The sequence below is a fragment of the Mus musculus genome, chromosome 3 (genome assembly GCF_000001635.26).
Source record: "Mus musculus strain C57BL/6J chromosome 3, GRCm38.p6 C57BL/6J".
Classification (NCBI taxonomy): Eukaryota; Metazoa; Chordata; class Mammalia; order Rodentia; family Muridae; genus Mus; species Mus musculus.
In genome coordinates, this window is record NC_000069.6 from 58,109,845 (window position 1) to 58,123,866 (window position 14,022).

Below are 14,022 nucleotides of genomic sequence, written 5' to 3' on the forward strand. Positions count from 1 at the left end.
AACTGAAGACAGAGCCAAGGAGGACATCTTTATTCCTGACTCAAGACCACACTCGTGCTGACCACTGAAGCATTAGCTGCAGGCATGGTATAAATAGGCCCCTGGAAGGCCTGGACTAGTCTAGTGGTCTCTGAATATGTTCTCCGTCTCAGCTCTCTCTACTCCACTATTACCCTACAGCAGAAAATTTTCTGAAATTAAATATGCTTAACTGATATATAAAAACCTAAAAATTATCCATACAAATGGAATGCTGTTTGATACTTTCACACATGTGTTCATTGTACACATGTACAGAGTCTAAGTCAGTTTAAACATACCAGAGAAGGGGGCTTTGCTGTATAGCCCAGGCTGGTCTTGAACCCTCAGTTCTCTTTTCTCAGCTTCCAGAGTGCCAGGATGGCAACATGAGCCACCATGTGTTGCTCCTCAACATTTTTTATATAAAGAAAGCACTCACCTCAGACTCTGCCAACAAGCGTTCTATTCTTAACTTCTAGGAGACAGGATTCTTAGATTCTAATCTTAACATACAGACAACTATGTCAAACGATCTTTCCTCATTGATTTAGCCATGATCTCTTAGCTCAAATCATCTGATCACATTTTAAATGGCAGGGATGTTGGAGATCATCTAGGCTAGCCTCCACACATCAGCAATCCAGGGAGCCCCAGATGCTATCACAAGTCATTGCTGACTTCGCCAAAGCAAAAATACTCATGTTTCCCAGGACACTAGCAACTGGCTGCCAAGCCATTAAGGCAAAAAGGACCAAGCTAAGCCAAAGCTTGATGGTGGCTGGAATAGGACACAGTATGGCTTCTATATAAGAAGGGATCATTTGTTGTGATGGAAACAGTACTAGTTTGGCATTAAATATGTGAACTTGTGCAAGTTATTAATCCCTCTGGAATCTCCGTGACTGTATTTAATAATCAACAGTAAGCACTTAACTAGACTTTTAGTACTTAACATGAACTATATTCATAGATTGAAACATCAATAATATCTATAAAAGTCTCCATTTTTTCTTATAAGATAACTCAAGCATAAAAAGGTACTTGTCCAAGGCCACACAATTGAATCCAATCAAAATCTAGAGAGTGAGCTTTGTAAATTAAGGGTTGAATAGACAGACACTAGAGGCCCTTTCCAGTTCTGCTATTAATTTGCTTTCCTGATGGCCTGGGATAATCAGGCTGTTGTGTGTTGTGCAGAAGATGAGATAACACAGGTTAGGTGTTCAGCACAGCATAGATGGCTCAGTAGATATCAGCTATTAGTATTGTTCAACACTTGTACTATTACCATTTCATGGAACAAACCCCTTCTGTCCTCTCTCCCACAGCTGCCTGAGTATACAGTTATTCCAACTGAACTGATTAATAAACTCAGACAACAGGTCAATTCAGTCATAAAAACAAGCAAGCCTGAACCGGCGCTGGGGCGAATTGCCTAGTTAGTCTTCAATGCTGTGGAGCTTTTAACAGTGATGGAATGCTATGTATTTGTGCCATCCAGTACAGGAGTTACTTAAATCGTGTGCCCATAGAACTATTAAAATATCCCCGAGACAAGGGACTGAATGTTTAACTTTTAAATTTTTACTTAATTATAAAAACTTTTAGTGGCTCTCATTGGATAAGTTCAGCTAGATCTGTCTGGCAGCTGGGAACTCTTGAAGGGCAGACACGAAAGAAATAATCCAAGGCTTTCTAGGTTCCTTGCACCTGCTAAGCAGGAATGTGTGATGGGGAAGGAGAAAGAACTCTTTCTTCGTCAGTGTGTTGCCAATTCATTTTGATTTTTCATGATTGTTTAAGAAAATTATTGGAGGTCCAGACTCAGTTAGACACACCTGTAATTGCAGTACTAGGGGGATTAAGGCATACAGATTTGAGGCAAGCTTATATAGTAAGGCTTTGTCTCAGAAACATCAAACTATTTAAAAGAATGAATACCTATAATTAATGGCATTATATCTTTCAAATCCTCAATTTTAGTAAGAACAGGGATTAAAATACGCTTTTAAGTCAGAGCTTGAATATTCAATTAGGAAAAAAAAACAGTCAATTCAGATGAAGAAAACATGACCTATTTGGAGGGGCTGTCTCATATAGTACCCAAACTGGTAACTAATATAAATCCTATGCATATCCTCACATCCTCAGAATACAGGTAGGACTGACTGGGCCTGGATCAAGAGAAGAAGGACCGTCAGTAAAGAGGTATCAGTTTCACCTTCAGCTTCTTCTGCAATGATTTACTTGCCAATAAATACAAATATATATGTATACATAAACAAAAATATATTTGTATTTCTGTAAATACAAATAATATAAATGCAGTATACAAATGTATACATTTATACAAATACATTTACATTATATACTATACAAAATACATCGATAAAAATATAAATACATTTATACACACATAAAATATTTTGAGCAACTAAGAAGTCCCCAACTTTTCTTTCCCACCCCCATAAGAGCTGGTTGGGTGAATACTTCAGTGGCTGTCCAAATTTACACAAAATGAGATTGAAACCTAATGAGGCTTGCTTTTGTTAAACCAATTGTTAAATGATAGTAATTAATGGGGCTTTAACACAGAGAAGGCTTTGTTTGGATTGCAATGTTAAAAGCCGCCATGAAGAATACGGGGGCCTTCTGCACAGAGCATTCAGTTTTTGCTGCCTTGGAATCGTGCTGACCAGTGTTTGAGCAGTAAATGCTAACACAGTGGCTGCCCTGGCACATGCCCTGCTCCATCACTGTCCTGTTGAGTTAGCCTCAGAGAAGGTCTTCCATCAGGACGGTGATTTCTCGGGCTGTGTGCAAACAGACATCAGGCCATCTGCCCCCCTCGACTTCCACCCAAACACAGCTGTTGGGCTCTATCCCAGCTTCTGCCATCTGGAGCTGAACAAAGGTCCTCTCCTCATCCTCCTCCTGCCTCCAAAGGGACACTGGGGGATCTTTTACCCGCTGTGGGCCTCAGTGAGTAAAGGAAAATGGAAGCAGAAAGATCCAGTTACCCATGGCAGGCAGCTCCTTCCACTGTCGCTGTCAGAGTTAGTGAAAACCTTCAATCATTCTCTAAGTCAGACCTAGACTAGACTTCCTGGACTCAAGAATGGGGACTAGTCTGTGGCCTCCAGCACCCTTTAGAGTGGAACAGACATCTACATAGCCAAGTCTTCTGCAAAGAGATGCTCAACCCAGACAGAGAGGTTGGAGAAGTCTCTGATGGGCCTACCATCTGAAAACAAATCTGCATTTGGTTACAACGAATCCTATGCAGAGAGACTGGCCCATACAAGGCATGAGAGAATGTGGGAAGGAGAGAAGCTAGACAGAGAGCCAGGCAGTATTGAGGCTCTACACAAAGGGAGGCACAGGCAGAGCAGGGTAGGAACCTCTTGTGGGAGGGTCCTAGTCTCCTTGAAGGGAGTTGAAGCAACAAAACCAATTAGGAGGAAGATGTTGGAAGTTCCTGGGAAGAAACATACTTTCTACTGACTCTTCTGCCAGGCTGATTAATTGATTAGCTCTTCAGTGGTTGTGGAGAGGTTGTAATTTTTGCCTCCAGTGCTGCATTAGAACCTATCTTAGGCTATCTATATAGCCCCTTAACAGCCATGCCTTCTATACCTCCTTGCCTGACCTAACGTTCTGTGACTCAAACATTAAAAACTTTTTAGTGCAGTAACAAACAGGCAACCAGTTTCTATGAACCCAATGGCTAAGATGTCATCAACTAGTATGTGAGGCCTATGCCAGAGAAACACACACTCACACACTTTGCTGTAAACCACCTACCTGATATTCCATTAATGCATTTGAAAAGTATCTTGATTTATGAATTTGTGTTCTGTTACTAGGAAGTTTCTTTAAACTGTTACCATATTGGATTGTGGAATTTGGGGTAATAGGTATCTAAATTCCCAGGCCATATTTCACTCAGATTAACCACCTCTTCTCACCCTTTAAGGTGAGAGCTGTGGCTTCCTGTCTACAGCAGTCGGAAATCTATAGGATCAATCGTGCTGGCTGAAAAGAAGCAATGGAGGAGACAGCCAAATATGTCATCTCCACTTGGAATTAGTCTCACATTTAATAATATAAAAGAGGAGATTTTTGACCATCCATTTGTTGTTAAGTTGATATTGCTAGGTGGAAGTGATAATCAGCGAGTTAAGCGCTTGCCACATAAGCATGTGCGCTGTGCTTCATCTCCAGAACCCACACACTGCGGCAGCTTGCAATCCCAGTGCTAGGGAAGCTGGGACAGATGGATCCCTGGAGCTTGCTGGCAGCCAGGCAGCCTACTTGATGAGCTGAAGAACATCGAAAGACCATCTGTCCTAGTTAGGGTTTCTATCGCTGAGATAGAACATATGACCAGAGAAACCAGGAAAGGGTTTAATCTCAGCTTACATGCTCTGATTGTGGTCCGCCATGAATGAGAGTTTGAAGACAAATTCAAAGCAGGTACCTAGAGATAGGAAGAGACGCAGAGGCTGTGGAGTTCTACTTACTGACCTTCTCCTCATTGTTTGCTCATATACAACCCTGGATCACCTGTTCAAGGGGAGGGCACCACCCACAGTGGCCTGTCCCCCACTCCCCCCATCAATCATTGAGCAAAAACATTCCCCACAGGCTTACACATAGGCCAATCTGGAGGGAGCATTCTTTCAATGAAAGTTCCCTCTTCTCAGGACTCTAGCTTGTGTCAAGCTAACAGAAAGAAACTAACCAAGACACCCTTTCTCAAAAACAGGACAGAGAGCTTTTAAAGAATGCCCAAGGTTGTCCTCTAGCCTCTACATTTATACACACATATACAGACACACAAATTGGACCTGCCTTTCAGCCTCAGCCCATTGATTCCAAAGGCACCAATCCTGTAAGGCCCTTTGTCACTTCTTGGTCTTGGCCTAAGATCAGGTAAACCATGGTATATTCATGTATGGGGAAAAACATGAAAAATAATCAAATAAGGAATTTCACAAGTATTACTGTTCTAGGTTATTGATATAAAATGTTGCTGCTTCTGCCCAATCTAATCTACTCTTCCTTGTTCCTACTGTGGTTTCTGAAAGCCCCAGTGCTATGCTCCTGGATATCCTTCCACCTTACCTGCCTGCTGGCCGTGGTCCTTGAGTTGCATTTTGCATTCAGAGAGCCTCCAGCACAACCTGCCCTCTATGAACCCTCAGACCTTTGCTGAACCAGAAGAGTCAGTCATGTGGCTTCCCCTTGCATGCCTGAAAATTACTGTCTGAAGATGTGACAGCATTTCTTTCATGGTCTGGTTGTGTTGTCGATTGGTTGTAATGCTATTTGTTTTAATTCGGCTCCCAAAGTCACACATGAGAATTCACACATCTGAGTGTGAGCCACTGAGTGTCCCTGTCCCCAGGTGGCTCTAATTGGTAAATAAAGTTGCCAGTGGCCAATGGCTGGACAGGGAGACAAAGGAGGGAGTTTAGATTTCCTGGGCAAAGAACCATGGGAAGACAACAGTTTAGAATTGCCATGCCAGAGAAACAATAGGATACACCCATGAGAGCTGGGGAAGACAGAGAACCAGCCATGTAAGAATAGGGGGAAAGCAGTCCCCTAATTGAATCTGGAGCAGCAGAGATGAAACACAAATTTTAGTAAGAAATAATTCAGGAATGTCAGAGGGGAGAGTGTGTTAGCCCCAGGAAGGTTTGGAAGTGTCCAACCATTGAACTGCTTAGAGCATATTAAAAATAAGCTAGTGTGTGTGTGTGTGTGTGTGTGTGTGTGTGTGTGTGTGTCTTTCATTTGCAAATCCAGAGCATTTTGGCGGGTGGTGAGAATGCACATGCATCTGCCAGGGAGTTTAAAGTGGGTTGTACTTTTTTTTTCTTAAAGGAGCTGTTTTCCACCTCACCTCTCCAAAGCTCTTAGAAGTGTGGAGACCAAGAAAGCATGTAGATATGCCTCTATAATGCATATGCATATGTCTATCTCACAGTCAGACAGATACAGACACACACATACATATACACAGACACACAAATACATACACACAAACATATACACACAGAGACAGACACACACACATGCGTGGACAACACACACACACACACACACACACACACACACACACACATGCACACCACAATTCCAGAATGGATATTTTCTCAGGAACAAAAAGATAATAATTCTTATCCATTCTTATTTCATTCTTGCTCCAGATCAGATTATTTGAAGATAAAGGTCTACAATGAAGATCAATGTATAGGAAATATATTCAGTAGTGCCCTTGGAATCAACAAAAGTAGATCCACTACCAACCTGATAGCTTCATGCAGCCAACAAGGATGTCTGAAGATAAAGTGACCATTAAAGTGTCCCCAAGCAAGGTCAAAAGGCTGGTCCTCTGCACTCCAGTGGGTCTTTGGATATGGACTAACCCAGGAAAGTCTCAAAGAAGCTGACAGCTGAAGGCTAGCTGCCATCTGCCTTCAGAGCAGCAGAAACAACAAATTCTTCTTTTAGGAGAGATCTAGGGCACATATCACTCAGACCCCTATAAATCTGGTCCTGACTAACTTGTATGTGCATGGGCAGGGCAATTTGCCTCTCTGAGTTTTACATTTATCCTCTAAAACGAGACTGATCGGATTAGGACATTGCTAAGATTTTTTTTTTTTTAACTTCCAAAGTTCTAAACATTTTAAATGAAACTTTAAATAAAATTATATTTCTTACCCTGGTTTTTACCATGTCTACAGTAGATATAGGAGATTACCCTGTATTTTATATATATGGATGGATGTGCATATGATATATAACATATGTAGCGCTTAATGACATACACGTGTAGAGTTCCTTTTGCCTTGGCAGAAGTTTGGCTAAAACACACAAGCAAAAGGGAATATAGGGAATTAGACAAAGGTTCTCGTTCTGATCCTCTCCAAAGAGCTAGGATAGGAAGGTGGCCACACACTCGTCTCTGGGCTATAAATATAAAAATAAGGTTGTTTACTTAAGAATTTAGATGTATAATTATGTCAACCAGTTCTCACTTCCTGGTTGCCATTATGAAGACTCGGTTCAACTGTGGGAATTCTGAGGGGAAAGAGTCTCCTCCTCATTTCTCCCTTCATCAGCCAGCCCACGGGATCTTCCACCTCCTCCCCTGCTGGAGTTTTTCAAGGCTCATGTGGGCATCTGCAACATGGAAACCAGATGGCCGTTTTCTTGAATCTGCTTTGTTCTCCTTCAACAGCCTCTTTACGAAGGCTGCCCAGAAGAGGATGCTCCAGGTCGGCTCAGCTTGCAAAACCAGCAGAATCCGGTTATCTAAGAAGGTGAGATTCCCAAGTGCTAGGGAGAAATGAAGACGAGACAAAACAGATGAAGGTCAGTGTGGGGATTTTAATGAGTCTGTCATGGAGTAAGGATGCCATGTGCTGAAATGTATCTAGACCATGTTCTATGATTATCTGAGTTGTATAAGTAGTTACTCACTTGCAGGAAGCAGGTGATTGGTAGGACAAAGTTTTGATGTCTGTAGACATGGTTATTTTCTAAAGACTTTGAAAGCATGTCTTTATCTCATGGTGAGCATCTCAAGATGGGCCAGCGTGGTTACTTGGTTGCTAAGAGAAAATGGTTAGAGTGGTACACAGGTGGAGAAAAGGGAATGTAGGATTCTGGGGCGAAGAAAGATACAGCAGTCCTTGGTTTTCAAATTCCAGTCTGCAGGCTGGTAACAAGCTGGCAGCTTCCAAATTGCTTGGGGAGCTTGTTGAAAATAGACATTTCTGAAACCTAGCTCCAGAAATTTTAATGTGGTATCAAATTATGCTTGATTCTGATAGTTAGGTTTAGAAATGAAAGGAGTAGTTAATATGTAAGATTTAGAAGACTGGTATGCATCCATTATGTAAATATGTGGTTATTAAGTGTCAGCTGCATGAAAGTTGCCAGGCTTAGTTCTTTGGAAATAACAAACATGTAGGAGATAGTCTGTGATGGTTAATATTTGGTTCCCAGGTTGAGTGGATTGAAAGACATCTAGAGAAGTATTAAAGCACACTTAGGGCTTACGTCGGACAGTGGTTCCAGAGACAGTCGGTATGTGTGTCAGGAAACTGACTTGGGAAGACCTGTTCTGAATGTGCATGACCTCGCCCAGTAAGCTTGAAGCCTAGATCAAACAAAAGGAAAAGCAGAAGCAAGGGCACACAAAACTCATTTTGAGCAGATGCACTTTTGCTATTGCTATGGTCTGTGAACGTTAGATCACAGACTCTTCAGCTTTTGAATGTAGACTCACACCAGCAATTCTCTGGGGAGTTTCCAGGCCTTCAGTTTCAGAATGGGGGCGTATTACTAGTCCTGATTCTTTGATTGAGAAGCTAGTGGTTTCTGTGGATCTCTGCCTATAGCTCCTGTGACTACTCAGCCTCTGGTCTGCTAAGCCAATTAATAAATCCCACCACACATACACACAAACACATATGCACACACACTCACACACACGCACACGCACACGCACACGCACACGCACACACACACACACACACACACACACACACACACACCATGCACACACATGCGCCAGGAGGTGGGTACTTTCTTTTCTCATGAATGTGACACAGTGCCTGACAAGAGCATCATTAACGAAGGAAAGCTTCATCTTGGTGCAGGGTTTCAAGGGTTTCAGTCCACCGCATGGTGGGCAGGGCAAGACAAAGCAGCTCTGTGGCATTGAGAGCTTATGGTGGAAACCATTCTATGGTGGTTCTAATAGGAAAGAGCTAGATGAGAAGGAGCCGAGGATATTATACCCTCAAGGACTTACCATTGGTACCTATTTCTGCTAGCTAAACCCCATCACCTAGAGGATCTACAGCCTTCCCCAGTAGAACCCCCAGCTGGAGACCAAGAGTTCAGACGTGAGTATGTGGGAGAGATAGCAGACTCAAACTATCTACATACTATCGGTTCCTTTTCTCTGGAGCACCCACATATATGCAGCATGTCTCAAATATCTTTGAACAGCAACGGAGGATTCGATAGGTGGGTAGATTAGTGATAGACAGATACATAAATTTTCAGATATCAGTTTATAGCTCATTGGGATATAGAGAAAAATGATGAAGCTGTGATTTCTAGAGAAAATAAGTGGGTGTTTTAAAACATGTAAAGAATGAAAAGGGAAAGAGCTTGCCAGATTTCCTCAGAATAATTCCTGTTTGAGATATCTAAAAGTTGGGGGGTGGGGGATTCAATGCAGTACTTATCACAATGTATGTAAATTTCAATAAAAATGTATGTAAGTGTCAACAAATGATTAGGTATGAATTATAGATGATTAAAAGCTATGGTCAAGTAATTTTCTGTTTCTCTCCATCCCTCTCTCTATTTCTCAAGGGTTCTACAATTCCAAATTCTTTTCATGGAAATTTGAAGTCTTTTCTAATTTCAAGACTTTTGTTAAAGAAACAGTTTTTGAAAGGCATTAAACCTTCAATAGTTTATTTAGGGGAGAGAGAGAGACAGAGACAGAGAGGTAGAGACAGAGAGAGAGACAGAGAGAGAGTGAACAGTGGGATGGTTGCCAGAAGAAAAGCAAGTCAGAAGAGAGATGAGGCTGTATCACAGACTTCCATGTTTCTGTTGCAATCCCTGTAGAAGTTATCTTCCTAGGATAGCTATGGATAGCTCAAGGTGAGGCTATGGTCCCTAAGGCCTTTCAGAGCCCAGACCCTCTCTGTCCAGCAATTCTTTCTTCTTAGCATCTGCATATGAGGAAAGAGACTATGGGTACATGTGTTCCCATTGACACCGTATACCCATATCTTTACAAAATTATTCTGCTCAAATCCAATTGTTGAAAATTAGTCAACAGGCCCAGCTAGACATAAGTGGTGTATGAGTAGGGAATACTGGGAATTGTAGTCTCTCGTGGAAACTTGGAGTCCTAAGATCCTCGGGTATGTGGCAACACACTCGTGAAAGGAAGCCAGAAAGTGATGCATGAACTGATCAGTAAAAGAAAGTCTAAATCAAGGAAAATTCAATATATATATATATATTTAGTGAGAACAAAGGTCTTAAATTTTAGAGAAGAGAATGCATTCAAAGAGTTGGTAAAGGGTTAACCATTGAAGCTTCAGGTTTAACAATGAGAAATGGCTGGGGAGATGACTCAATGGGTAAAGTTCATATGAATGAGGACCTCAGTTCATATCCACAACATCCACATGAAAAGCTGAATGTGACAACGTGTGGGGAGGCCAAGGCAGGAAGATCACTGGACCTCAATGTCAGCCAGCCCAGCTTAATCTGTGGTGGGTTGGCTTGATGATGCTTGTATTCTAATGCTAATACTGGTTCCTCCCGAGCCTGCTTGTAAAACCAAGTGACACTACTCGGCCTTGCCCCAGGTTATTTCTGATTGGTGAATAAAGATGTCAACAGCTAATAGCTCAGCAGAAGAGACATAGGTGTGGTTTAGGGTTCCCAGGCTTATAGTAGTAGGAGAACCACTAGGGGAGAAGTCAGTGACTGCATGGAGAAGAAGCCACTATGGGTTAGGTGAGTCATGAAAACGGCTGGCCAATTGGAGTTAAGAGCAGTCCAGATGAAATGTTGTAAGTAATAACGCAGGGTTATGGATAGGAAAGTAGATTCTAACAGCATAGAAGGTAGATATGTGCCCAGCTATTATGCTGTTTAAGGCTTACTACAAATAATAAAAGTTGTGTATCTTTTATCTGGGAACTGAATGATTAGGAGGAGGGGAGGGGTAGAAATCCTGGGATGGGATTAAAACTTCAACAACACTAATCAGTAAACTCAGCAAGCTCTAGGCCAGTGAGAGACCCTGCCTCAAAATATACGATGGAGAACAGTTGAGGAAGACACCTGCCATGGACTCATAGCTTCTGTGTGTGCGCACATGTGTGTGCCTGCCCACACGCAAATGCACATACACCTGTGTGTACACCACACACAAAAACTAATCAACTAATTAATTGGTTAAAAGAATAAAAATGAAAAATGTTTCCAGAAAAGGTAGGAACATGGAACAGAAACCCAGATGGGAATTTGAATTTCCAGCCAGTGACCAACACAGCAAACTGTCCCTTAGAGGTTCATGTGCCTCCCGATCAGTCAAGCTTCCCAAACCCTCTGCTTGCCTGTAGCGAGCCATTTGGAATGTGAGCAAAGTTTCTGTAAAGGGCCACGATGAACAGAAGCAGCAGACACATCTCCTTTGCCATCTTTTTCTGTCTGGCAGCAACTGTAAAGATGGAGAGGAAGATGGACCAGGCTAGTAGAGGGAACGGGGCCTCTTAATGAAAACAAGTAAAACTACCTTGGTCTGCAGGACTGACAATGTACAGTGGTGCTGTGAGCCTCTGAGATTCCTAGGTGAATCTGCTTCGGCAACTCCCTTTATGAACATGTTTAAAAGTGAGGGGAGGTCTTTGCTTCGGGAAGCAGAGGAAATTCTAGAATGAGAACCATGGCCTCTTTTCACTCCTCCTTGCAACAAATAAGAAACCTAGTACAGACAATTACAACTCTCCACGCCTCTTTAGACAGTCATCGTGGCAAAGGTAAGAGGGATTCCCCTTTTTTCCAGACTCAAAACTTCAGCTTCAGATCCCAGACTTTTAGAGGGTCTATTGATTTTCTTGGAGACTTCTGTCTATCATCTTCCTAAGCATTTTGTTCTCTATAAAACCATGAGCAGATAGGAAGAGGACGGCGTATTCTAACTTGAGACAGAGATGTGTAAAGCTACAGGATCAGATGAGCAGGTGAAAGCTTCATCGTAGAGAAGCAAGTTGGTTGCTGCCATAAGAGAGGATTGTCCTATCTCTGCTCTCTCGGTTTGTTATGAAGGAAAGGTCTTCAGTTTGGTTAATACATCAATGGGTTTTAGGTGAGCAAACATTGGATCGAAGTTTGGTTTGAATATGGGAACTGGGAAGATCCAAAGGTCCCAGAGAGGTTCATGAGATGGGAGAAAGTAGGGTGACCACAGGTATTGTGGTTGTTAACAACCATAAAGTTCAGGGTTAAACTCTCCAGTCATTTTTCTTCTCCAAATTTTCGGTGGAGATTTTCAGATCAAAAGTACTTTAATGAGATATTTTCCCCCCAAGGAAAGGCTTATATTACAGAGAGAATCAAATTGACAAACTGGAATAGGGTAGTTTATACAGGTGGGAACAGGCTTACAGAAGACTGATTCAGCTGGATCTCTGGGTCATCCAGGACCAATTACAAAGCATCTATGTGCTTAAGGGCAATGTTTTTAAACACAGCGGGTGCACACAACCTCATGGAGTAACAGACAACGGTAAAATAGGGCTAACGAATAGATGGAAAAGCAAAGCAGGCAGTGTGGCCGTGCCTGGAGGCTCCTCCGTGGGTGGGTGGATGGGCGCATATATGGATGTATGGGTAGCACAGAAAGTGTTGAAGCAGAGACTTTTTTTTTTCCAGAAATTTACAGTCACCTGGGGTAGGGGACAACTGGAGGCAGTTTGGTGCCAATCTCCACGTATATTTGTTTCTTGGGTCTCCCAGCAGCTAGGAAGGGTAAGTAGAGGATATGGATCGTGAAGTTTGAAGACCTGCCCTTCTTTCTCCCATTCCCTGCAAAATGATATAACGTCACCCTTCAGTGGACAGCAGACACTGTTTGAGCCCTTTATGGGCTACCAGTAAATGCTTGCCCCAGCGAAGGATTGAGCCAAGGTTGCCCAGAGAGAGCGAGGTCGTGGACTCTGCTCCTCTTGGGTCCCTTCGGGAAGTACTGATTGATCAGTTTCTGAGGCTTGTCTAGAAGTAGAACAGCTACCTGCAAGCTGAATAAGCCCCTAGCTGTCATAAGGAAGGATGTTCTTCACCCTCCTCCAAAGGACAGACTTCTCCACGCCATTCTCATTCCGGGTTGGCATGACCTTGTCCTTTCTGGCAACACAAGGGCTCACGTGTGCTGGAAAACCCCTTTGCTCAGCTGCCAGCAGGCGGCGAGGACTGAAAAGGAGGAGCGCCACCTAGTGTCATTTCCAAGCAGTACCAAAGACATCCAGACTAACCCTCTTCAGAAGGAAGGGCAGTGTTGGAACAAATTCACTTTTGCCTTCGCACAATAAAAAATACTGCCCCTATTCCCCACCCCACCCCCCCCTCCAAAAAAATCCCAGAAAATATACAAAGCTGCTGATATGTGGGGGAAATGGCACGATGTGACTGACTGGAACCAGGAATCAAGGAGGAACAAGTTGTCTGAAGACCTTGACTATTCATTGATGCTGAAAAGAGCCCATCATGAGTCGGCTCAGATAGAAACCCCGAAAGGCACGTACACTGAGCCCAGTTCATGTGCATACACTGAGCCCCGTTTCTGTACAGCTTCTGGGCATTTGTTTTCATAACTGATCAGTCACATAGGATGTTCATACATTGAACGTTAGTATATAATGTCAAACCATGGGCAAAGGGAAATGCAGACTGCGCCTTGTAATTCTGCTAGTAAGAAGGCTGAAGCTAGAAAACTCCAGGTTGATCCTTCCTTGGTGCTAACGCAAGTTCAAGGCCAGTCTGGGTAACCTAGTGAAATCCTTCTCAAAATAAAAGGTAAAAGGGGGATGGAGCTGTGACCCAGTGTAGCACATAGCCCTGCACGCATAAGTCCAATCTCCGAGGAGAGGCAGAGGTGGGGGGAGGGGAGAGAGAGGGAGAGAGAGTCGTGATATAGTGTAGTGAGTGTAGTATGTGTGGTGTGTGTGTGTGGTATGTGATAATGTGGTGTGTATCTGGTATGTGATATATGTATGTTGTGTTTGTGTGTGTGTGTGTCGTATGTAGTGTGTATGTTGTGGTTTGTGTGTGGGTGTGATATGTGGTTTGTATATATGGGATGTATGTGTGTGTGGTGATAAAGTATGTGTGTGTGTGGTATGTGCAGTGTGTGGTATGTAGCATGGGGTGTGTGTATGT

At 42.8% G+C, this 14,022-nt stretch overlaps 1 long non-coding RNA gene across 1 annotated transcript in view; it reads left to right on the forward strand.

Annotated features, from left to right (window-relative positions):
- Positions 1-14,022, forward strand: part of Gm40056 — a 77,647-nt gene that overhangs the window by 20,429 nt on the left and 43,196 nt on the right. Inside the window, exons 3-4 of the long non-coding RNA XR_003954487.1 lie at positions 7,277-8,951; positions 12,520-12,615. This is a non-coding gene — a long non-coding RNA (predicted gene, 40056). The remainder of the gene's footprint in view (positions 1-7,276; positions 8,952-12,519; positions 12,616-14,022) is intronic.